We start from the raw sequence: 27,884 nt of genomic DNA on the forward strand, positions 1-27,884 counted from the left end.
ACATATAAAAAGTTTATTAGGTAAGTAATATAATATAACTATGTAAATGAACAGGTATAACGAATTTAAAGATATTTCCGAACAAGTCTGCTTGTTCACTGCAAAAAAACGCCGTTTGTTGTATCTCCTTACTTTCAAAGCCCTTCTCTTGATAAAAAGTTGAGTCTAGGAGTTCTGGGCGTTGATATATCTAACGACATCCAGTTTTACAGTCAGAGAAAAAATCAGAGGAAAAAGCTAAGATAGCTTCCAAAAAGTTAGGTGTGCTCAATAGAATGAGACGGTATTTAATGCCGGAACACCGCCTGAAATTGTATAAAGTTCAAGTCAGGCTGCAAATGGAATACTGTTCTCACCTATGGGCAGGAGCGCCACAGTACCAGCTCCTTCTGTTAGACCGCATTCAAAGTCGGGCTGCTCGAATTATTGATAGTCAACGCCTTACTGTCCAACTCGACCCACTGAAACTGTGCAGAGATGTTACATCTATGTGCATCTTCTACCGAATTTAACATGGGGAGTGTTCTGAGGAATTGTTCGGAATGATACCTGTTGTTGATTTTCACCACCGTACGCCCCGCCATAAACTAAAGTTTTATCCCAACCATCTGGACGAGTAGCGATCTTTTACCGTGCGTTTTTCAAGGCACTTTCTTCCACGCACAACCACTCTTTGGAATCAACTACCAGCAGTAGTATTTCTGAACCGATACGACATCATAATTTTCAAAAAAAGAGCATATTCTTTTTTAAAAGACCGGTAGCATACCTGTAATGCCGTTGGTATTGTGAGTGATCATGGGGGGCGGTAATCACTTACCATCAGGTGAGCCGCATACTCGTTTGCCCTATGTGTTGTAAAAAAAATACGTGGTTTTTTAATTCCTTGTGGAAATCATACAAAAAGCACGCGAAGAAAATTTTCTATTTGTATAGCGGGTTACTCCTGATGGAACTGTTTGGAATATGCAATTTGCAATATACAAAAGAAGGAACTTCGAAAAAAAAAAAATTTTACATATTCAATAGCTAAATAGATTTGAATATTAAACCACTTTTAAAATTTTATCACGCTTTTATGTCAGATGAAAATTTGTAAGAATGTTGCAACTGATAATAATGTTGAACGAATAATATTTTTAATGTATAATAAAAATAAATAAATAAAATAAATATGAGGAACAATTAATTCTTGATAATGTAACAATTACCTACATTTTACACATACTAATAGTTAATATAATTATATTAGGTACGTATTAGGTCACCTCTTCATGTGTTGTAAGCGACTAAGGGAAGTTAATGGTCGAGAGATTGACAGAAGCGTTCCTCTTAAAAAATCGCCAAAGTCTAACTGCAGTTGCCAACCTGCCTGTCGAGTGTGGCAACTGCGATGGCTAATATGATGATAATGATATTAACACTAATGTGACATTGATACCCATTATTTTAAAATTCTAGCTGCGCTTTTTTTCTAGCAATTTATGTATTTGTATCAAATTTTAAATACATATTAGCTTGTATAATGTAGGCTTGTTTTATATTTAGAATTCTTTATTAATGTCCTATTTACGATTTACTCTCATTGTATCTAATCGAATAGTTTATATAACTTGTGAAACTTAACTTTTGTTTGAAAAAAGCAACAGTGGAACTTCTCATCTACTCTTTTCAGCTGAAATTGAATTTTGAATTAGGCGGTAGAATCTTAAAAAGTTGTTTATAGTTAAGTTTATTTAAAAAAAAATTAGATCAAAATGTATAACTTTTTTTTTATACAACTTAGAATGGCAAACAAGCTGACGGTCCACCTGATGGAAAATGGTAACCGTCGCCTATAGACATGAGCATAACATGATCATGGACATAATAGAGTATACTGTTTCGCCCATGATACCCCCCATGCGTTGCCATTCCTGAGGACTCAGGTGTTATTCCTCTGTTCCCTATAAATTCATGCCATATCCCACCCTTCAAACTGAAACACAGCCATGAAAACACAACTGCTTTATTGTTTATATGTTAAAACACGAATAGGACAGAGGTACCTAAGCAAACGACTTTTGTACAAAGTCTCCTTCTGGTGATAGTATATTAAAAAAAAAACATACATAATGTTAAAATTTGCAAAGAATAACAACTTCTTACAGGTTATTCTTGGCACATAACGACATAATGTTGTATGTATATTTTCCAAAATATTTCTCACAAACCTTAAGGTAATATAAGGTAAGGTAGAAAGACCTTGCAATCAAGCAAAATTTTTGTGGGTTCCACTTTACGCGGTGATAGAGAACGTTGCAGAAGTCACGTTTCGGCAATATTTGCCGTATAAAATTCAGTAACTGCTGAGTCAGTGCTGTGTGTACGCCTAATATATATAGCAACTTATCATTGCGAGCTTGCAGCTGAAAGGTATGTGGAATTTGAACACCATTTATGCAATTACTATATTTTAAATACACGCCGTGCGCTAATGACACAAAGGTGAATATGCAGTTCAAAATTCATATTCGTCATTTAAGTCGTCTTATCATATTTGGTTTTTAAAAGCTATTAGTTATATTACATACCAGTTTATATTTATTTATTAGTTTTTGCCTGCAGTTATGTATATGTGGATAAGAGGGGATTTTGTACAATAGTCGTTTGCTTGGGCATCTTTGTCCCATTCGTGTTTCTACCGTGAAATAGTTGTGTTTGCATGGCTGTGTTTCGGTTTGAAGAGTGGAATATAGCAGTGAATTTACAGGGTACAGAGGAATAACACCTGAGTTCTCAGGAGTGGCAACGCATGGGGGGTATCGTGAGTGAAACAGTATACTCTGTTATGCCCATGGTACTGCTCATGTCTATAGGCTACGGTTACCACTTTCCATCAGGTGGGCCATCAGCTTGTTTGTCGTTCTAAGTTGCATAAAAAAATTACAAAAAACGTGGATTTTGGTAGAAGGAAAACTAATGAAAAAGTAGTTACATTAGTTTTCATAGTACTATAGCTTATATAGTAGCGTTTATGGGAGATATTCGAAAAAAAATGTATGAGAAGTATATCAAAGTGCCCAACTTGCCTAAAGAGGAATTGAAGATTTCACTTCAAAAATTGTCTCTGTCTATCTATATGTTTGTTCCGGCATCACGCAAAAACTGCTTCACCAATTTGGATGAAGTTCGAACAGTTGTGTTTCTAAAGGTCTAATGTAAAATATAGTGTATGTTTTATCTTGATACGCCATCTAAAAGTGGCCAGTTGCATTAGTTTTCCTACTTCTGAAATCCACGCGTAAGAAAAAGCGAGCAAAAAGCTAACATATAAAAAAAAGAACAAATAATTGTCATAAATAAACTTATATACATACAATTAGGGCTTATTATTAAAAGAGGACTTTTTAAGACAGACTGAAGAGTTTCAACAGTTTTCACTGTCGAACAAGTTGAGTATGTAAATAAAGAAGAACAACATAATAATTTAAATATATTGATTTTTGTCTTTGGCTTAACTATACAGTAAGCTTTTTACGGTTTTGATTCGGATTTAAATAAAAAGAAAGCAAGATAAAAATGTTCAAGAGTATCGCAGAGCAAAGACCATTTCATGAGTGCTTGTAAGGCACTAAGGTAATAAACAAACAAAGAAATAAAAATATTGTATATTAGTGAGGATAAATAAAATAACAGTGACGTCATTAAGGTTAAATTTATTACTTCCATAATATCTTATTTGTGGCGGATTTTTTATTTAATTTTATGCACTTACATTAGAATTATTTACAGGGACTTGTTATTTTACATTGACAACACGTCTGTGTCGAGGATCTGTACGATTCAAGAAATATCAAAGTTTTGAAGGCTTTGAATGTGGTGTTAATGACGTAATTTAAATAAGTGCGGGGCTCGGACCTTCTGTCCTATAATTTCTTGTCAAATTTCAGGAATAAATTAAGTAAAGATTTATACATAACATCTTAAGACACATTGATTTCGTTCTGAGAGGCCGTTGACGAGATCCTTAATGAAAATTAATATTAAAATTTAGGGAAATAAAAAATCAATAGTGAAGATTAGTGTAAAAAGATCTAGAAAGATAAGTTTGTGTCCATGTGAAATTATATCTAATCTTGTGGCTTTTTATGATTAATTTTAAAAAGAAACAAAAGTCTATTGGTTAGATAATATACATCTACGATTAATACAATGGTGCTGGTATGTTTACAAGTTACTTTAAGATGTTTTAAAATTTAATTCACACTTTTGCTAAAACTGCATACCTAATCATAATAAGGAGTTACGATGAAAGCGATGAGGGAGGTCATTAATTAAAACAGTATACTTAGTCCCAAGTTTTAGACGAAAACACCTAGAGACGTGAATGTAGTACTAATCTTAGTAACTTAAATATGGCGTTAGCGCTTCACCGAATAATTTTATTAACTTGCTGGGTATCTATCTCGCGCTCTAGTGATTTAATTTCATGGCTCCTTAATGTCACGATCATTAGGGTTATTTAAATTTAATTAAAAAGTTTTCCGCGTGTAATAAGGTTTTCATATAATAATTTTCTATTTTCGTTCAGGATATGGAGTTTAACAAGACATAATTTAATTTATGGCGATGTTAATATAAACCGATGATATTGAAAACTAAACAAAAATTACAAAGTAATAGAATTTAGTATTGTTTATGTATGGTACATTATAAAATATTTTACTTCGTCCGTGTAAACGGTATATGTTCATTGACAAGGAGAAAAAACCGCCTATGTCCTTCTGCATCCCATATAGTACGTGTATACCAAAGATAATAGGGATCAGTTAATTTGTTTAGACGCTAAGAGGTAACAAACAAACTCATTTTCAAATTTTTAAAGTAAGAAGTATCCGTCTTATTCATAAAAAGTATCTACTCTTTATAAACTCTCTGTAACAAAGAAATAACGTCATTATAGAAATCGTTATTCATAAATGAATTTACAACTAGGTTATAACTGTACAATAGCTACGTCAGATACAGATGATCTCTAAACCTATTATAAACCTATAACAGCAAAAAGTGTGGTTCATTAACGCACTGTCAAGTGAATAAGGCGAAAACGTTAAATAGTGGTCCTATAAAGTAATAATGGACTAATGCCTATTATAAGGACATTTTAACCTCAAAATGAGTTGTATTAAATTAATATAATATATTATTTTACGTATATAAATGATATATATATATATATATATATATATATATATATATATATATATATATATATATATATATATATATATATATCTTCATTGTCTATGATCTAAAATATGAACCAATTGAAAGTTTATAATTAATTATGAAGAATTACATTGTTATTATATGATATACCCACACAGACCAAAGACGAGTTCTGTCAAAATTGTTTTTGTTTAACCTGGTCTATATCATTTTTTACTTAAAATAGCAATTATTATATTTTTGTAATTGTTATTATAAAAATATAATAGTATGAGCAGTATATTTGTCAAGATTTTTAACTGACTTCAAAAAAAGGAGATTATCAATCATTTTTTGTTTGTTATCTTATTACACCGTTATTTGTAAACCGATTTAGAATTTTTTAATCTGATAGGATAATCTAAATAATTGGTTTTGTCACAATTGAAGTCAGATTTTTGTGGAACTCAATCTCATAGTTTTTAAGGACTTATTAAGCGTTTATGAATAACATTCTATTTTAAATGTTCAGTAGTATCATTTGACGTGTTTGGTTAACCCTTGCTCTTGAAACTTATTATAAGTTTTAAGAGCAAGGGTAATTTAAATATACTTTATCTTACAAATGACAAAGAACCTGTAGATATTATAAATACCTGATGTTTTGTCAGTCGACTATCAGACCCTATGGATTAACTAAAATTATTATATTTTGTTTGGTAATTTGTAATATTATAGCCAGATAAAGGATTATTAAATTATAATTTATACTAACAAAGTGACGTTTGGTACGTAATCTTCACTACCTGGAGGCATTCAAGATTGGCACAGTTGCCTGGAATTAACCCGAAAACCCTCCTGGCGTTCAACATAGTCTTAAGTTATTTAGATGTAAGAAAATTATAATTTACCTAGTTTATAAATGTAATAATCTGACGCTTAATTGTTCTCGGAATACCCTGATCATCCTGGAAGCAAATAGGTGTGAACTATGAGGTATTCTAATAAATACTGTGTCTCATGGCTTTATTTCACTATTTCCTGCCCACCCATAGCAACACATTTGTCTAATCAAGATAGTGATTTTGTTCAGAGTATTTAATATCTTGTTACTTCAATAATTAAAGAAATTATAATATTTTTAAAGTAAATTTAATGAAATTACATTAATATATTTGTTAATTTTTTAATTTATATATAACTAAAAAGTATAAATATATCTTCTATACTGTAACTCTACGAAATGTACAGATCGATCTTACAAATTGCTTGCTTGGTTTCGGTTAATGCGGTTATGTAACATTGATTGCGGTCATTCTTTTCTTTTCCGTGCTTCGGAAGGCACGTAATATAGAGCCATCGATCCTGATTATTGTTCTAGCTCGAAACTTTAAAAGTATTAGACAACTAAATGATATGAGATTTGGGGAAGAAATGGTACAAATAAATGTTAAAGGTTAATTACAACCACAAATAAAGAAGCGAGAAACTTTTATACATAAGTAGTAAACTAATTTTAAAAACTATTTTAAGTGAAGTAAATCTATATGTTTGACCACGTATGTATGCCTCGGCTACGTCTCGGCCCACATTTGCACGTTCGTCCATCAATGCCTCAGTTGCTGGCCGCTGCAGTTTATATAGATTATATAGAGGTTAATTTTTTATCCATGGCGCGTGAATAAGGTTACCATAATGTACATTTCAGTATATGGGAGAAATTATATTGTAAGATTAAATTGAAAAATTATAAGGATACAGAGTTCTTACATATACTATATATATGAAAGAATAATATAAACAGTGCATAATAATTTGTAATAATGCATCTTTTTACAGATTAATTTATTTTATCCAAGTATAAACTTATATTTTCGTTTTAAAATCATTAAAAACGGCCACAGTATTAATTAAAAAATGTATATTAATTTGTAACTAATACGAACATATGTATATTTATATAACACCCGAATATACAACCGGAAGAAAGTGGCACGTTTTGTTTTGATATATCACATTGTAACTTATCACTAGGCTGTGTGGATCATGCTTTTTGCCTGTCAAATTTTGGTTTAAGAAACTCGAAATCTTTAATTTTGTTCCAATTTTAAAACAACAACAATATCAATATTAAAGTACAAATTGAGACAGCTAAAATTTCAATTTAGCTGGCTAAATGTTAACAATTTTTTTACAACCGAAGCTTTATCTATACTATCTAAGTAAATAGTGTTACGTACATAATAATAATATAATAAAAAATAAACTAATAATTTGTAAAAACATAATTTAAGATAAACTAATAGTAATAGTAACTACCTAGATTAAATATAAACGGTGTACGTTGTTTCCAAACTGGGAAAGTTATTATGAACTCGACACATGTGCGCGATAATGCAGAACATGCGATGCGGTCACGTTGTGACAATATTTGGCCAGGAATGTTGGGAGCCAGCTTAATAAACCGCCCTCGATGGTAGCCGTAAAAACTTCCACGTTCACTCGCATATATTTCTAATAAATAACATATGCCAGTTTATTATGCACAAAGTAGGTATATGTTTACTATTTTTTTTAACGTATATTTACGTTTTCTTTATTATATGTATGTAGATATTTCAAACTAATTATTAAGCTTTTAAGTCGATAATTAGCTAAAGTGAGATAAATGAGGGGAATACTGCATACCAAAATTGTATAAGAAGTATATTAAATTTAAATTTTTTGTAACAATTTATTCAGTTTATTTAATGAATAAATTGTTGATGTAATTCACATAAATCAAAATCGATTAATAAATACAAATGTAGGTAATTTTCTCTGAGAAGTATCTTAATACACAAGTATATCATCTAAAAGTAATATTGATGATCTGCTAAAATAAATCATACATACAATATTCCGAGAAATAAGGTTATGTACCATAAGTTAACCCATAATCTTATAGTACGCGGTTACCATAGCTAATGAATGCTTGTAATATCCAGGATTAATAAAGCACTCTGATGAAACATATGATATGGAATTAACTCTCTAGCAAGGTGATTCCAAGGAATTTTGAGAGGTCATTCCGCAATTTGAATGTCCACTGAAAGTCGTTTTATATAGCTTTGAATATATGCAGAAAGATGTTGAGATCACGCTGTATTTCATTCACCATTTAGGTTTTAAAATAAGACAGTGAACTCAGTGATAGTGACCAGCAGTACGCTGGTAGATCGCCCTGGGCACAAAGTTAAATAATTCCCAGAACACCGTTCATTATATATTTCCTTTCATAATTAACGAGGCAAACAACCCCACATGACCCTAACAGTCGATATGGAGTGGTCCAACTCTAGAAGTTTGAACAATTAAGTAATCAACATTACCAAGTTGGACATACTTGCCAAATAAACTGTGTGTAATTAAAAAGTTTTCTTCCTTAACCACGATAGACGTGCTCTTAACGGCCGAGATTGATCTTACTATGGGATGTTTACACTTATCCTTGTGACTCAGTCCTTTGACCGCCAAGTATAATCCCGACTAGAGTGTTACCTAAATAAATATATCTGCGCAGCAATATATTTCAAGCGAGGAGTAGGAAAACTTTTAAATATGTTTGTTATATTTTTATTCGTGTGGTGACTAAGTAAATAGTGTGTCATCAATCTTTTTCATCCAGAGGATAAATCAATGCAAGCTGATGCAAGAATGCAATGAAGATCATGATGCAGCAGTGTATTGTATTTCAGTCTGAAGGACAATATGTTATTTGATACATAGATACTATTTATGTTTTCCCCCAAAAGAGTAAACTAGTAATAATAATAAGATTAGCAGAAACAAAAATTACGAGAAACAGATCACACAGAAAAAACAATACGATAGCTAGAGTAATCAGTGACCCATAGTTATTGTACGGAATATAATATTTATTATATGAAGCTTCTATGTACATTTTATTAATAACTTGCTGTCCGATATCTTTTATATTATGATGTGAATATATGTTATTGTATTATGAGCAAAAAAAAAACTTTGTTTATATTAAGATATATATGTACTTAGTGATCACGTATGTATAAATAGTGTTGTTAAACTAAAACTCTGTATGTGTATACATAGAACAAACAATATGATTTTATGGTCATTAGTTCCTTTAAAATATAATAAGAGGAAAAAGCAAATAATAAGACTACCTATATATTATTATAGTACTTAACTTAAAAATGGCAAATATTACTTTATTATATAATACTACTTCAATGTAAACGTATTATAAATGTAGTCTCTTTACACTATTTTAAATATTAATTGTCTGATGATACAACCGGGGCTGGGGCTGTGATTCCGTAACATAGGTTATTAAATTAACCAATCTAGGAGCCTAGTTTTCAAACCCTAATTGCTGCTGTCCTTTTAGAATATAAATTTAGTCGAATACTCCATTAGAGACTACAGTTGTGAGCATATGTAATAAATTTATTTTTTATTTTTATATCTGTAAAATGTAGAAGCTACAATTTTGATCTTGTTTACGGATAAAGAACAATCTGGTATGATCTCATAGGGTACTAGGTAAAATAATTCTAAAACCGCCAATATTGCTTTGCATTGTATTACATAAATACGTGTTTTTGCCTAATAATCTGTCAATATTTTAAATTTCTAATTAAAAATACTACAATGAAATAACATAAATTAAGGATAACATTTTCAGTAAAATAGTATTATGATCTTAACATTCATAAAATTAACTGTATTGTGTGGGTAACACGTAAATAATCACAACTTTTAATACGCTTAGTATAAATTAGTAACATATTTTATCTACACCTAAACATAATTCTTATGTATTTAAAGTCGTGAAAGTTGTAAATAATATTTAATCCGAAATTTTATTGCGAAAACGTGACAATGGTTGCATCGGTATATTTTGTTGTGAAGCTGAAGTACATACTTAGTCCTTGATTTAAGGTAAAAGCATGAGTTAGTGTTTCTTTTAACAATAGAAAAATATATAATAGTCCTGACTCAGCCATATATTGTCATCATGTAGTACGTTATACTGTCTCTGGTCATGATACTAGCAAAACGCGCAAGTTTCGTTATATATTGTAACGTATTTTATTTTAAAATTGCTATAGTTTAGTATTTTTTATTTTAGGTTTGGCCTTATAGGTAATAATATCACGCCGTGTCTATAATATTTTAATTTCAAACGTCAATGTATATAAATAATACTACATACACACTAGCTATAAGGGTCAGTATAATTCCCAAAAAAGTGACAATAATGAATTGCCAAATTGAATTATTGATGTTACAATTTTCACCAAGGGGAAATTTTGGACAAAGGTCGTTTGCTTGGGCACCTTTGTTCCATTCATGTTCCTACCGTAAAGCAGTTGTGCTTACATGGCTGTGTTTTGGTTTGAAAAATGGGATATTTGGTAATGAATTTACAGAGTACACCGACGGTACCACTTTCTATCAGGTGAGCCGTCAGCTTATTTGCCATTCTAAGTTGCATAAAAAAAAAAAACAGTTTCATAGCCGAATGACTAATGGAGTTAAATGCAAACTATTGAGAGAATTGTGATGTACATAGTGCTGTTCTTTCATGTCTTTAAATTACGTTTGTCCCTTTTCATCAGGTGAGCTGTCAGTGTTTATGTAGATTCGATAAAACATACTTATCCTAATTATACAAAATAATTTTACGTATCGTTTCAATTTTAGATTTATAAGTAATTATAATGTACTTACTGTAGAGCAAATAACAACACTAATTTACATAACGTTCGTTAGATGTATATAATCTATTGAGATAAAAAGTGTACCTATATCAAATTATCATAAACTTATTATGATATATTTATGATAATCTAAGTGTAGGATTTATGTAAGTATATTACGAGCATTGTGTATAAAAGTTATTTTTTAAATTTAAACGAAATATTGCTGCCTTCGAAACCTTCCACTATAAATAACTGCCCCACACCTGGGGAGCCATTGGTTTCTACTTATTAACTTTTGTAATCCCAACATGAATTAATTATATATAATTATATTATTATAATGATTGGATTTATTTAAATAATTACTTTTTACTTTACTTATAAATATTTTAATCCACATAATATTTAGATACAGAATAATACATATGTATACACATCAACATAACAAATGATTATGGATTTAAGAAAGGAAGATAAAAAGTAAAAGAAAAAATGTATAGGCATTTATATGAAAATAAATTCATAACAAGGAATCTATAAAAATATGGATACAAAAATTATAAAAAAAGAAGGATTAACATAGCAATGAATTTGAAGTACTGTATTATTTACTTAGATATATGGCTTCTAATTACCATAGATTGTCCATAAACGGTGAGCAGTGCTTATTGGTAGTCAATGAAATATACGAGTATTGTTACTTAAAATTGGCCTCTGTTATAGATTTAAAAATACTTATTCTCAATTCCCTCTCCAAATTATTCCTCCAAATCACTTCATATTTCTCAATTATTGACGGCCGTGTATTTTCCAATCATGTTTTCTCTCATTAGTCTTATATTATTTCTGTGTTTATTTTTCTAATGTTGTGTTCATTGTGGAATCCTAATTTTTACTCTTGCTTCAATTACGATTATTTTCATAATTTGTTTCATGCATACATAAGAGATTCTTGTTTTCTCCCTCAAACACTACTATGTAAGGGTCCTCCTTTAAGGTTGGTATTTTTTTTTTTGGTGTATTTAAGTAAATATCTCATATCAGGAGATACGTAAATTACTTACTGAAATACCAACTATACTATGTGTAGAAGACCTGGCTTGAAGATATAAATTGATAGAATATTACTTATATGTAACAAATTTGAAATCAATCCTACGAGATTAAAGGGTTACTCAATACTAGCGAATACCTTTCAGTGCGCTTTGACTTTGACTGTGTGTATCGGAATAACCGTTTTGGTATTTGAAGTTTTTCTATTGTCTCATGGGAATAATTTAAATTTTCTTATGATAAAGAGTACCTATCATATATTGTAAATTAAACAACAAGTATAAAGTAGAAACAATTTTCTTTTAAAAGGCATAAAATGGAAAAAAAATAGTGTACTTTATTCATACTCGTATATACTGAGATCGATTCTGAGGCACGATTTCTTTAAACTTAAACTAATATTTGAATCTCATAATTTCTGTAAAGTACTACGCAATATCGTGAACAAAATTTATAATAATTTGACTTAATTATAATTTAAATAAATTTATTTCTATATAGGAATGTGGAGAAAAACAGAAGACCCTAATGGGAGACAGGCGTAACAGATATGTATGTAGTTTATATTGGTCTTTAGAATAAAGATTTAGAAAGTCAAATCAAACCGAAATTGAAATTTTAGAGATAGGTTTAGAGAAATAACGCCTCATAATCTACCTCACTTAATACTTTTTAATTCGTTTTGTCTGTATGACTACATTCTGATTGAATAGTATGAGGCGAGTGACATATATATACGTAGAGAATACCAGGACCATTACTATTCTTTTATCTATTTATATATAATTCATTTATAACAAAAATTGTCAAAATTTATCTAGAATCATAATACAATACATATGTATGTACTTACATATAAAGCAAAGGTATTACTTCAGACTGAATATTCGATGTAACTAGTATACATGATCCGTTGTTGATTTAATTTTACTGGATATTGTAGAGCCCCGAGTGTACATCGTAACTCATGGCCAGGTAGGTGGATTTACGGCAAGACAATACGTTGTTAAAGTTCCTTTCGTTTTATTACCATACAACTCTTAATTATGTGTAGTTTGGATGGAATGATGAATGAATGAATGAATGAATCATATTAATATTGAAGTTACGTAAAAGTAAATATTAATTTATATCTTATTTGATTTTATCATCCGTTTAGAAGAGTTCGTTTTTACATGTAAGTTCTATTATTCGTTTTTAGTAAATTCCTGTTTAAATTATGTATGTAGATTATGTTATCCAAATCCTTTTATATATCAGTTATATTGTTCATATAACTGATATAGTGGGTAAAGAAAAATCATTGTAAAATATTGGACAAAATATATGCAGTCTACTAATTCAAATATGGAATCTTAATGAGATAATGGCACATTGAGATATGTATATATTTTTAAGAGGAGTGGGTATTAATTGAATTTTAAATAGTTAAAAACCTAATTTGTAATCTTTGGTACAGCTGACATAGAAGTCTTATTATGTGTCGGGTAATTTAATTCCACAGAACATTGTAGAGCACGGGTCGGCTACGCCGTAACTCATAACCAGGTGGTCGGATTTATGTGCAGACAATATGTTATAAAATTCCGCCCATTTTATTTTACGGGCCTTTATGGTGGGCATTTTATTTCTCACCACGTCTGTATCTGTTTATAATTTCTGATGTATGTACAATCTTACCGTGTACCGGGTTCTAAGATAAAGTTCAGTCGAGTAAAAAGATTCTACATCTTTTTACTCGACTGTCGAAGAAAGTTTAAAAGAGGTAATGTTTTTAGGGTCATCATCATATCAGCCATTAACTGTCCACTGCTGAATATAGCCTCCTAGTATATATGCATCCCCCTTTGAGTCACCAGTGGTTGCTTGGCTGCCGGGTTGGCAACTGCAGTGAGACTTTGGTGATGTTTTGAGAGATATGCTGCTGTCCATCCCTCAACCCTTAGTTGCCTCTTACGATATCCTCGGAGAAGAAAGGGATGTCAAAATCATTTTCATTACGAGACAATATAAAAGAAATATCTAACAATATAAAAATTGGTCAAAACTTATTTTATAGGATTTTATTATTTTTTAAAGGAAGATTGAAAAGAATCGAAAGGCAATTAAAAGAAAAATGTCTATTTAAATAGGATATTTTTTATAAAAATAAGTAAATAACAAATTAGAAAACGTCCACAGATGGGTTCTTATTTATAAATGTTATAATAAAGAATAATATTGAAATAGAACCAGCATGTAGATATATTTATAAACATTATAAGATATGTTAGGCAGAGATCTTAGTTTAGTTTTATTTCATTATTCTTTATTGTACACAAAAATTCATTAAATAGAACATCAATTCATTAATTGTACATAAATATTAATTTCATTAAATAGTCTTCCTCTCGTTAGGAAATTTAATTTTGTATATGTTATATTTACTGTATTTTAAATAAAGACTTTGAAATGCGATTTGACTGTATGTCAAAAAATATCTAATATGTATTATTCAAAAATACATCTATATACCAGTATAATTAATATAATAAATACTATATTACTTTAATCAAACATAAAAAATAGTAGTTGATATTATTGTTAGGTTTACAATGAAAATAGTGTTAGGTATTCATGTTAATGTAACGAACCACATGTTTACAGTAAAGTTACCGTTAATCCTGATATTTTAAGCAGTTCGTAAGTAAGACATACTGGTGTATAAATTTTACTTGTATGTTATTACCAAGTTTATAACTTAATTAAATTAGTAAATCTGTTAACTAGGTTGTATTTACAAATACAGTCCCATTACTTTTTATTAAAAATTTTATTCTTAACATAACAAATCTGAAATATTTAATTAGTAATTAATGCTTCTGGAAAGAAGCATTAATTACTAATTAATTAAGAGTTCTCGTCTAACAAACCCTGAGTGGAAACTCAGGGTTTGTTAGACGAGAACTCTTACAGAGTTAAGCTTGTCTGTTACCTATACATCTTTATTTAATATATGATTGTATTTTTTTGTGTACAATAAAATATAAATAAATAAATTTCAACTTTAAGAAAATTAAAAAGTATCTAAATTATTATGGGATCATTACAGACCTAAAATCTATAAAAAAATTAAAGAATTGGTTTGGATTTGACGAAGTATCCAAATAATATAAAAAACAACACACACACATAAAAATTCGATCGATATAAGAACCTCTATATTTTGATGCCGATTAAAAAACTGTTATCCAGTCTGAAAGTAAATTTTTTTGTAGTGTTGATTATGAGATTTCTGTGCCACTGTTTATAATATTTATTCTTCTTTTAAGCGATATAAAAGTATTATTACTGTCTAAATTAAATATTCCGATTCAAAATAAATTCAGAAACATTACCTAATTACATTCATCTGAAAATGTATTAATGTTGTTATTTATCAAGAATTTATTTCATTTACAAATTGATTTTGTTAGACCAATGCACCGCCAATTATTTTCCTTGATTAGCGTAACGGTTGACTGGTAGAGAATGCCGTCAGACAATTAGTCCGCCCTGTAGACATATTTCAATGTGTGGAAAAGTATAAATAAATAATTTTCTAAATTCTATAATCGAGTCTTTGATAGTTAACAAGCGTAACACTAAGCTGCTGCAAATAGTACAAAATAAAACAATTTAGCAAAGTTTTGTCCACATGGAACCTGCAGATAAGAGAAAAAGCTTTTTCGTTCTCCCACAGTAATTTTGTGTAACGTAAACACAGCATAATGTTTCTGTGAGTTATATCTTTCGCGTAGAATCTACCTACGAGTGTGCATTAATCCAAATTAATCTTTCCTCTAATAAACGTGTCTCACCCTTTCCGTAGCTCGTCATATGCCGAGTGTAATCTACCCACTCTAAATTATGAATTATACAAGCACCTCGTTTCTGTCCAACGGATTACCTGTTTGAAATTAAATTTTCTAACTACGTAAAGCATTAACAAAATTTCAAAAGTGAAACAAGTGTTCTAATATGATTAATATGGATGCTAGTCTTAATGAAAAACTTTCAAATACATATATAATTGCATACTATATGGTTCGGCCAGATTCTTGAAAAGATTGTGGCAACCTTAAGGCCGAAACCTTATTTAAAATGTACAAATCGCCAATTCGCCACCTAATAGAACGTTTGGTCACCAAAGGGAGTTTCTACAAAATTCGTCTGCATAGGTAATAGGGACATAGGTACCTCACTTGTGATTCCGTCAAATAGCTGTACTGGCATGACTATATTTTGGTTGGAGGGCAAGAAATATCAGTTAAGTACGGATGCTTAGTTTTTTAATTTCAAGTTGCATAAAAATATGTAGGTCACCAATAAAGAGTGTTAACAAGCTTTTATAAATTTGAAAATTAATTTATATCTAATAAATGAATTATATTAGTACTATAAACAGTATAAAATTCGTTAGCATTATCAGGCTTTTTTTCTTACATGCAATATTACAAATGTAAAAGTAGCTAAAGATATTTGGATGTTTATACTCAAGTAGCGATAAACAGCTGAATAGATTTAAATGTAATACACTAACACAGGTAAAGCCTCGGGCTAGTATGAAATAAAATGTATAAGGAAATAATAAAAAACGTGGTCGTTTGGTTTATAGTTTATTTTATATTTTCACCTTTAATACAAAACCTTTTGACATGGCTCTCATCAAAGGCTTTTAAATTCGTACGATTTCCTTTTTGCAGATGATTGAAGTAGTAGAAGACGGGAGAAAATTGTTTTTGATATAAGGCAATACACTGTTTTTTCTTGGAATTAAATAAAGTATATTTTATGTGGGCATGTATACATTGCAGCTAATAGATCATGATGAAAGATTATTAATGGATTTTGCTTTCAAAGTGTGCTGCAGCGGTAACATTAACAGAAATCAACTAATTTCAACACCTCCAAATCTACATCTGTCTTTTCGAGGGTAATTGTGTTTATTAACAAAGGATGGCTCGCTCTCAATTCGCTTGGATTTCTATTCAAATATTTCTTAAACCTTTTTTTATTCGTCTAATGCAATTTCATAAATAATTTAATAGCACATTACTTATTGTATTTGTATAGAAATATTTTGCTGAATTAGGTGTTATCTTGCAAAAGTTCATATTACTGGATATTTTATTACAATTATTTTGTTTAGTTCCGCTATTATTTGTATGTGTGTGACTGCCAACACTCTAAGATTGACTATCGATATTACTAGTAGAAGTTCCACAACCTTTCATATTAGCCTTCAATCGCCAACTGCCATTTTATTCGCGCATGTTTTGCGATATGTGTTTCACTTGAAAACGAGGCATCTTCAGATAAATTATTAGATCCATGCTCGGAGTCTAGTATTAACCGTTCGGCGCCCAAACTGCGAATAACTGATTTTAGATCGTGAACTATATCTGGATCGTGAACTATATATGAATTATCCAGTATTCAGAAGTTGTAACGAAAGAGTATCATTTTCTGTCAAATGTATTAACAGATTATTTATTAAAATACTAAAATTGTTTTTATTATTGTGTTTCCTAACATGATAATTAGGGGAAAAGGGATTGTAAGTAATGTGGTCAAATAGCCCTAAGAATATACCCTGTCAGGACGACCTCCACGCGGTTCCCCCTGGAAACCATCGCGGTTAATTCTAGTTGAATTCGTCAGGATGGGCTAACTGACCTACTTTCATCTTCATCTTTCATCTACCACTGGTTCTCCGCTATTGTATACCGATAACGTAGACGGGGTTACCATATCATTATCACCCATTAAAAAAAAACATGATAATCAGCATCTGGTACTGCAGTGGGTAGTGCATTAGTTACATTTCGACTACATAAGGTGAGTATAGCGACAGTGGTGCGGCACAGCACTCAGTCGTTCGCAATTAGTTTTTACTGGTGGTAATTAGGGAGGGCCGATTGCGCGCCACACGCTGCCGGCGTACTTATATAGACTTCACAAACACATAGACGTACCGACGCAAGTTCATTGGCCGAATAGTTTTTTTTTTTATGTAATTATTATTCATTTTAGACTTCGATATTATATTTTATGATATTATATAATATCGAACATATTTTGAGATTTAGTTTTAAATATAAAAATACTTCATTGACAGTATTTGTATGGCACCAGAAAAAAGTAAACTGTATAATAAAAAAGTACACTAAAAATTCGTTTCACGTAATGGAAAGCTTCGTCCTTTTTGTGGTCGAATGGAAATAAACGAATTACTGCATTGTGTCTAAATCTGAAACCCGAGATTGAACTAATATACTTTATAATTTTTTACATCAATTTAGTAGTAATAGTAATTCATATGTATGGCAGTGATATTTAATATAAATACCTACTATAAAAATAACAATCTCGTTCAACATAGAATTAAAATACATTAAAAATGCAAAATTGGAAAAATGTATATTTTTTTAACTACTATAAATAAAAGACTAACAAATATGGATGTGTTACATTTTTGTAAGTTAATGGATAATAATTTCTTAAAGCATTTATACGGAGAATATAAACAAACTTTAACCCCCCAGCGTGTTTTAACCAAGATTGAATATAGAGATGAGATTATAAGACTGGTGTTTGTTTCAAGGATTTTTCTGTCTATTATAGAAATTTTGCTTCTACAAATGAGTGAGTATGTACTAATTTCCGTTTTAAAAACTGAGAATCTGTTATAGACATGTTTAATATTGTTAACCTATATTATTATAAATAAGGAGGTTTTCAATTTGTCAAACTGTAAATAGGACCTAAATTATTCTGGCCTGGATTCGACATTTCTAGCTCTACTATTCCAATAGGAAGTACCAAAAAATAAAAGTTGTCGTCATTGCCACATGCGAATTGGAATTAGCAAGAACTGGTATCGGGAAAGAAATTGTATTTGCATTAGAAATTATACCTTATTGTTATAACAGCAAAAGTCACATTTAGATACAAATGCCTATCGATTTCGTATCCGTTTGCGCTAACACAAAGTTCAATTGTACAAATTATATTCTCACTTATTTTGATCGGGTTTCAGTATAAGCTCAATAGCTACTTATTATGCTTTTGTTAAATGGAATATTAGCACCGTTTGAGCGTTTATTAAATTAAGAATATGTTACTGTGAATTTGGAAATCAGTTTTAGTTTTAGTTAAAGAATCATTATTATTTTATTCAATTCGATTTTAAAAGTTAAACACGGCTAAAGTTTATTTTAACAATAGATATATTAAATAGGTGAATTATAAGGAATGAGTTGTTTCTAATGAATACCATTGCCTATATTTACCCACTGCTGGACACGGACCTTTCCCAGTGTCATCCACCATATGCGATTATCCACTTTTCATATTCAGCCACTTCCAGGCGTCTTTTTAATATTGTATATCCATTTAGAATGTGGATCTCCTAAGCTCCACTGGGATTGTTTTTAATGTTGTTACATTGAATTGTTAGTAATGGGGATGTTAATCCCCATTGTTAGCAATATACCCTGTCAGGTTGACCTCTACGAGATTCCTCTTGGAAACCATTGTGATTAATTCTTGTCGAATCCGTCACCATGGGTTAACTGACCTGGTTTCATCCTCACCTATCATCATTCATTGGTGTCCCGCCAGCATCTACTGATAGCGCAGGCGGGGTTATCATTCTATTATCATCCACTAAGAACCCCAAACACCGCTGTCCTGTACGCGGCCTCCATTTCAAGACCTTTCTTCTCTAATTACCATCTGACTCAGCAAATATTACTAATAAAATCATTTATATACATACATATTAAGCTTATAATTTTCATCTCAGATAGAGCAGAAGTAATTGATTGAACCACATTAAATGTAAGCAGAAAGTCGAATAATAAATTATTTCAAATCAAAGTACAGCGTAATTAGCTTTATGCGAAAATTATTTAAAACTAAATTGAATCGGCTAATGTTTTCCTGTCCAAATTACTTACAAAAAGAGGATACTTTTGAGTGATCATTATATTTATTAATAATTTAAATGAACTTGGGCTACTAATATGTTTTCTTGTACGAGTAAAACGTTATCTTTCCAAATCTTTATAATTAACTGAATTGTGTGCACTAAATACTTTTCTATTGTATTGGTTACAGTAATAGCTAAGTCTTGATCGCACATACGAGATCGATCGATTATAACATTAAGGTCAAATAGGTCTGAAGAAAAGGTCAAATATTATGAACGCGTTGCCAAATAAATTATTTAAATCTCAAAACCGCACGTACAAAACGACTAAACGATAGAAGAAATAAAAGAATAAACTGTAAGTTAAGCGTATTTTGGAAGGTCGAGATGGGATCTTGGGCCTCGTGAATTATACATAGAATCGTATTGACCTATTTTAATTAAGTCATGAGCAGGTTATATGATTAGATACGCACGGCCTGGCAAAACCGTATAAAATTTATTAATCAAAATAAACCTACATAAAAATTATGACCTATAAAAAATTGCAGTAGGTGACGTGTATTTTTAGTTTAAGTTATTCAGGTCAATTTGGACGGAGTTCTCGTGTAATCGGAATATCATATTAATATCAGCAAATTGTACTTCGGATATTGCAAATATGATTCTACTCACTGTTGGCGAGTGAACTACATATATCTACAAGGGAATTGTATTGTAATTGCAAATGAAGACTGATCGATTCATGTAGAATATTATACAGTAATGGAAAAGTACGTAGTAAGTAATTTACCATATTATACTAAAATATAAATATTTTTATTTTTTTAAACCGCCATCGAGTATCTCAGTAGTTCCTAAAGGTTGAATGCCTTATAATGTATAATGTGTGATAATGAAATGGTACCCCACCTGCGCTATCGGTATACGCTGGCGGGGCACCAGTGCGGGGTGAGAGGTGACGATGAAAGCAGGTCCGTTAGCCATTCGTGACGAATTACACTAGAATTAATCATAATAGTGAATTTAATTGCTAGGGGGAATCACGTGGAGGTCGACCTGATGGGGTGTTGCTAGTTATGGGGAAATTAGACCCCATTAGTAACAATTCCTTTTCCCCGCCTAATAAATAAATAAGCCCGGTGGATAAGCAAACTGACGTGGCAATGGACCGGTTACATAGTTCGAAGAACTGATAACCGATGGGGAAGAAAGGTTCTTGAGTGGCGACCCCGTATGGGCAACCGCAGTATAGGACAACCCCCCACTAGATGGAGTGATAACCTGAAATGCATTGCAGGGAGTCAGTGGATGCAGGTGGCTCAAAACCATTCTTTATGGCAGTCTATGGGGAAGGCTTATGTCCAGCAGTGGATGAATAATGGCTGAAATGATGAAATAAATAAGTAGTGTGGAAGTAGTAGAAGCATTTATAAAGATGAGTTTGTCACCAAATGCTAACAATGTCTAGTATCAATAGTAAAACATTATAGATAAGTAAAATTATTATTATTATAATTATAATTCCTCTAATGCTCACTGTCGAACAGACCTCCCCTATCATAAATAAGGGTGCTTGAGCCAAATTACCCTTATATTTTATAGATTCTCCTCTTTCCTGTTACCCAGTTTCATGGCGAGGGAAGGCCTCCATGAAAACTGAGTATTAAGTTTTAGAGGAATATATGGCGATAATGCTTTATCTTCAAGAAAATTTGCGATTAGCTCGTACCTACATGTAATACTACGTCCGAGTATAAAGTGCACAATATGAAGTTGCTTTGAAAAATATTGCTTCTTTTCTCTGATAGATCTACTGATAGTTCTATGATACTCGTATAATTTATTTAAATTGTATTACAATTTACAGCTTAAAGATGGAGAGTGTTTTCAAATATTTATTAATGAAGCTCCTTTAGACTTTCTCTGATTGCTTGGTATGTTTCAAAAAGAGAAGATTTGCAATTAATTAAACGTATCGCCTTTGCCAGTTCTAAACAAGTGGCAGACGAATCTATCGACGGAATCGTCATCGCTTGCGAAAACATGAGATAAAATGAAAAAGCAACGTCTGATGTCTCATTCTATTTCATGGACACGCTTACAATAACGATTCTAACGATGGATTCGCTTGCCACTTGTCTAAGGGGAATTGAACAGGTTTTGTTATTTATTTTTGCAATCGATGGGCTGTTCGAGCCATATTAATATTGCAATGATTGATGCAGGATTTTATTGATGAAGTAAAATCTACGTGTTATTTCTGAAGTTCATTAACTATAATATTGTGTATATTTATTTACACTTTACATTTACATTGTATAACATAATGGGAAGTAGAGAGTGTTTGACGAGTGAAATGAAAAATCATTAAATTTATTAATACGGGAAATAATTACATTTTCGTTGTAAATATCCTGTAGTAATGTATAATAAAAATCTTGTGAATGGTATTTTTGTTGAACAGACTGTATATGTTTTATTCAAATAAATACGAATAACTAATACGGAGCATAAATAGTTTTATAAAAACTATTAATTATGTGCTATCTAGTACTCCATTTTTCCAGAATAAAATAAAAGTAAATAAAATAGTAATAAAAAAAAGCAAATAACAGTTTCCAAAAATATTCAGTATTTAATAGCCATATTCATATTTAAGAGAATAATAATAAAGAGCACTTACAAAGTGAAAAGGATATAAGAAAATATTTATTATCGACATCAATTTACAATACTATAATTTAAAAATAAAAAGGTACCTTTTTAACTTTCTATATAAATTCATATTAATACTAGTAGGCATCTAACTATACCTAACTATAGCTATATACTGTGTTTTTTTTTAACTAAATAATGAACTTAAATATATATTTAATTGCAGTCGTATGTTTGTACTGAACAAAAAGAATAAATAAAACGTGTGTGTAAAGTCTTTTATTTAATTTTGGTTCTCGAATTCCACTTCTTATACTTCTAATATTTATTTTGAAAAAAATTTAAAGAGAAAGCATAAATAGATTTTATTTCAGTAGAAGCACGTAAGATAGAATAAAATAAAATAAAAAACAATACGAAAAATCTTTAAAACATGAGATACCAGACAACGAACATTTATGGCACAATACTCGTATTCAAACTAAACACCTGCACTTTAAAAACATGATTTTTACATAGGTGTGTATTATAAGAACTTAAGTGAGTACTTCACAAAGGATTTTTGGAAATGCTCATAAGGAAATAACGGACGTTCTTTGGGCGAAGTCGAAGTAAGCTACTAGTTTATTATAATCCTTTCAATACTGTGAGAAGTCAATAAAATGTATAGCTAATTGCAGTGCAAGCAATTTTAATTGTATTGGCAGCAAAAATTGCTTGTTAGTCTGCAATCAAACCGCTAGCGAAATGTAGGCTTGTTTACTTTTCCCTGGTACCTATTTTGCTAGTTGTGGAAAAACAGGTATACGGCTAAACAAAAATGTGTAAAAAAATATGCTCTCCATCATGATCTCAGATTTGTAGTCAAGAGAAATTTTGTAGATTGTTGTCTGTTGTGATGAACGTAGGTAACACTCGATTTTTTTTATATTTTGTCGAGATGAGATCTTACAGTCGGTATAGCAAATGATTTTAGTGAAATGTGAATTAACATACCTATATAGTTCGAAGAACCGACATGCTTACGTTTTATAACGGTTAACATTTTCCATCAGGAAGGACGTTACTTTGTTTGTTCATTGCATAAAAAATATTAAATAATACTCCAAGTGTCTAATTGTATTTAGACTTTTACTACGTCAGTTGCAATTTTTAATTTTTGCATATTGTTGTAATTCTGATACAGACCGTGACCGCGTTGTGCTGTATCCGGACGTGACGTCACGCCCGCCATTACACGGGTACAGGGTTGGATTGATTTAGAAAGCTCCATAAAATCTAATATTTGACGCAATATAAAATGATTTGGACGACCAGAAATAACACGTAAAATGAAATTTTTATCCATATTATACTGCCATTATTGTTACTAAGGGTAAATTGAATAAAGGACATTTTTGAAATTATATGGCGCTATGGCAAAAGAATGACGAAAATTATGATTAATTAAATCACATATCAGTAAAAAATAAATAAAACATTTCACTAATTTTGAAATTTTGCTTTAAATTATCTTTATTTATAAAAAATCAATAAAATCACACGTCTCGATTCTAACGCCATTTCATATTTCGTGTCTAATTTTGTTTAGTGACCAATACCAACCTTAAGATGGAAAGAGGTAATAAGAAAGCAAATAAAAAACAAACTCATATTTTCAATATTAGTATGGATTGATCCCGTTTACGTATGATAATGGTTGCAAGCCGGCCCTGTGTGTTCAGCATTGCGCGGTACTCTCATACACTACTTGATATTCCTATCCGCGCTCCACCACATTTCACCCCGGCACCGGCTGCTCTTAGGATCCCCAACTTTGTTATTTCATGTAGGCATTTCTTTCTCTGAAAAATATTAGTTGTGTTGCGGGGTTAAATGTTTACAATTTATCTTGGCTGGTTAGTGTTGCAAAAGAGATATAGCTCAAACAGGACTAAATTACACATTGGATTTTAACAAATAGGCTGTCGTATCTTTGACTACATGGTGATGACTATGTTTTCTTTGTTAGGCTACAATATCTCCATTTATATCATTATCATCATATCAGCTTTTAATTGCCCACTGCTGAACATAAGCCTCTCCCTTTGGGGGTTTTGCCAATATTTGCCACGCTTGACAGGCGGATTGGCAACCGCAGTTAGGCTTTGGCGATGTTTTAAGAGAAACGTTGCTATCTATCTCTCGCCCTCCCTTAGTCGCCTCTTACGACACCCACGGGAAAGGAAGGGGTGGTCTATTCTATGGCGGGACCACACGGCGAAATATCTCTAGTATCAAGTAATAAATATTTTAAGCTGCAATATCAGTTGCTATCAAACGTAATAAATATTATTAATAGTTAGTAATACGAGTGTAAATAGAATTACAACTGCGCTATGCAAATCGAAGTATAACAAATGTACCCAATTAAAACATCCGGAGGGAAGCGCACGTTCACCGCTAACCGAGCATCCAGTTCAACCGAACTGAACATTGTATATAAACAAAGAGTTTTCAGTTAACCCCTGAATCCTCTCGACGCTTCATTTTTTTGGTTGCAACTTGAATTGTGGCTGTGGCTTGTTTGACTTGACCTCGATTCGATTCTGAGCACTAATTAACATCTATGTTTAAAACCGAATAAAAAGCAATCAAGCGCTTCTCTGAGGAATAAAAATCAACAATCTTTATTATATAATCTGTTGTTTATACGAGTAAGTAGTCGATAAATAAGATTAATAAAAATATACAATTAATGTAAAATTTTACAGAAATATTATATTAGCATTGAAAAAATTGTTTATCGGATTATTTCTAAGTAAAATTATCTAAAATTAAAACACAAAAGCTAGTTTCTGTGAAATATAGACGCGTTCGCGTGTAATTAGTAGCGGGAACGCTACATTAGTACTTGGCTTTCTGACGTGTTGGCACTCTTCAGAGGTCTAACCGTTTGATGTGCGTATTACTAAGGTGATTTATCGCTCATTACCAAGTCAGAATCTTTATTTATTTACATTTCACATATTTGGGTTACCAAGTGAATTATGATGTAGTGAAAATGTTTAGTACACAATGTACGTGGTATGATGATTTTCATACGCTGACGTTTGATGTAAGGCCATTGTTGTTAGTAGTTCATAGAAAGTATATACAGATATATTTGAATTGTACCCAAATCGTATGATTATAAATTTTATTATTATAGTGAATATATAATAGAGATATCTGGAAAAATAAAAAGGTGCTTTTTCACAATTGTACTTGTGCTTTTTCACAATTGCAAAAATATGACAAAAAAATTTAAAGCTCACATACATGACGCGTTCAGTTGCCAAATAAGCATGGGGGCTAAAAATGATTTTTGATGTTAGTCGACCTACATTTCTATAGGAAAAATGTTTAGATTCGCTCATAGAAAAAATGTTAATGAAATGATTTTGAAGTCATTGTTTACAATACAATATTGGTAGGTACGGGCATAAAAACCATAGGCATAATGCATAATGATAACATAAGCGTTGGTACATGGCCACAAGGGTACTGCTACATTGGCTGAGTTTACGACGGCGGGCACGTGACGTCACGTCCGCTGAACGCGTGCGGGTCATGCGACCCCGCAGTGCCATATGATTCCTTTATCTTTTCTTGCACTTTTCAGCTTTAAAATATTTATGATAACTCGACTCTAAGATAAGGTTACCTGACGTTGGAACGGCTGCACTCAGACTGTATCTAAAAGTGTTTCTCGTGCTTTTGTGGTTTAATTTAAATTTATAATTTAATTTTGTAGAACATTTCTTTTTATCGGAAAATGCCATAAGTATTTTAGTTTTATAGAATCCGATGGTTTACTTGGTTTAGATTTATAAAATTTATAAGATCTGAGTCGAAAGAATTGTAGCGTAGTTTTTTTTTATACTATTATGGTGGTAAACAAGTTTACGGTCCATTTGATGGTAAACGAGGTTATCGCAGTCTAGGGACGCCTGTAATATCAGGGATATCGCGCGCGCATTGCCAACCCTTAAGAAACCTTATTACATTCTTTTTGAAGAAAACCATGCTGTAGTCTCCAGGGAAAATCTCGGGAGGTAGATTATTTCATACCCTAAGCGTTCACTGGAGAAATCTCCTCTGAAACTGCACTGAGCGAGACGATTTGGTTTTAGGGTGTGAAGATGGATTCTCTGCCGATGGCGAGCAAAGGTGGCCGTAGGCATCATGTCGAAGAGTTTTTCAGAATACAGTCCGTTATACAGGCGGTAGAAGGCACAAAGGGGAGCAAATTCTCTTCTTAAAGAAAGGGGCTAATACCACCTTCTAGCTTTGGATTGTTGACAATTCTCATAGCATGCCTCTGAACCAATTTAGTACAAGTTGCTATGCAGGAGCTTCTGTCCACAAGTGAGTGGGTAGGTCACTAGTTTTCAAAAATTTGTGTTTCAGTAACATGTCTCTTAGTGTGATGAAGGTTGTATGCACAAATGATTGCTATACCTAATATTGAGGTCTTGGCGATATTAGATATAAATTTTCCACTAACTTTAAAGCAAAAGCTACAATGTTTTAATTAAACAAAAAATACTCGTTAAAGATCAAATGTGTCGCCAGTAAATAGTACCATTCTTTTTGATAGCATGATAAAATTGGATTCTACGAATGTAATAAAAATAGAAAAAGTTAAAGTTATACATGTTAGAATTAATTTAAATCCTGATAAGAAGAAATTATGAAATAGTTTTATTTATAATGCATACACATTATTAATTCTACTTGAATATTTTCAAAAGACTTTCATATATTAAATATTTTTTATTATCGCAAAAGTATTCCTTTTTTTTTACAAAGGAGAGTAAATTTAATAAGACGCATATTTTGCAAATAATTTCCAAATTCTTATAAAGCTATAGCAATAAATCGAAGTTATCTCTGACGTAAATTCACTCGTATGTAAAATTCACAAAAGCGTAGGTATTGTACACATCAACTTACGCAGAAACAATTCTTTGAATAATGCGAGCATAAGGAGGCTAACACAGATCGTAATTTCAATCCGTTAGAAACTCCGGGATTGTTCTCGTTTCGACACGCAAATAAAGATTTAGCAAGTTGGAACTGAAGTTAAACGCCTCTAAATTTAGGAGTAGCAATCTCCCCCGCGTACAATTTGTTATGTAAAGAGTGCAGACTTCCGTAGAATAATAATATAACACGAGTTTAACAAGATATAGGCTGTTATAAAAAATTCACTACACTCTCGGCTCGATTTAGTTTTTCTGACCTTTTTTACGATGCGTCGACGATTACAGCTCCATGCG

The 27,884-nt window shown here is 31.3% G+C and overlaps 1 long non-coding RNA gene across 1 annotated transcript in view; it reads left to right on the forward strand.

Moving 5' to 3' along the window:
* The window catches only part of LOC128201714 (uncharacterized), a 51,017-nt gene that overhangs the window by 9,207 nt on the left and 13,926 nt on the right, over positions 1-27,884 (forward strand). Inside the window, exon 3 of the long non-coding RNA XR_008253389.1 lies at positions 26,736-26,970. This is a non-coding gene — a long non-coding RNA (uncharacterized LOC128201714). The remainder of the gene's footprint in view (positions 1-26,735; positions 26,971-27,884) is intronic.

This window comes from Galleria mellonella, unplaced genomic scaffold (assembly GCF_026898425.1).
Source record: "Galleria mellonella isolate WM207_F2 unplaced genomic scaffold, CSIRO_AGI_GalMel_v1 utg57, whole genome shotgun sequence".
Lineage (NCBI taxonomy): Eukaryota > Metazoa > Arthropoda > Insecta > Lepidoptera > Pyralidae > Galleria > Galleria mellonella.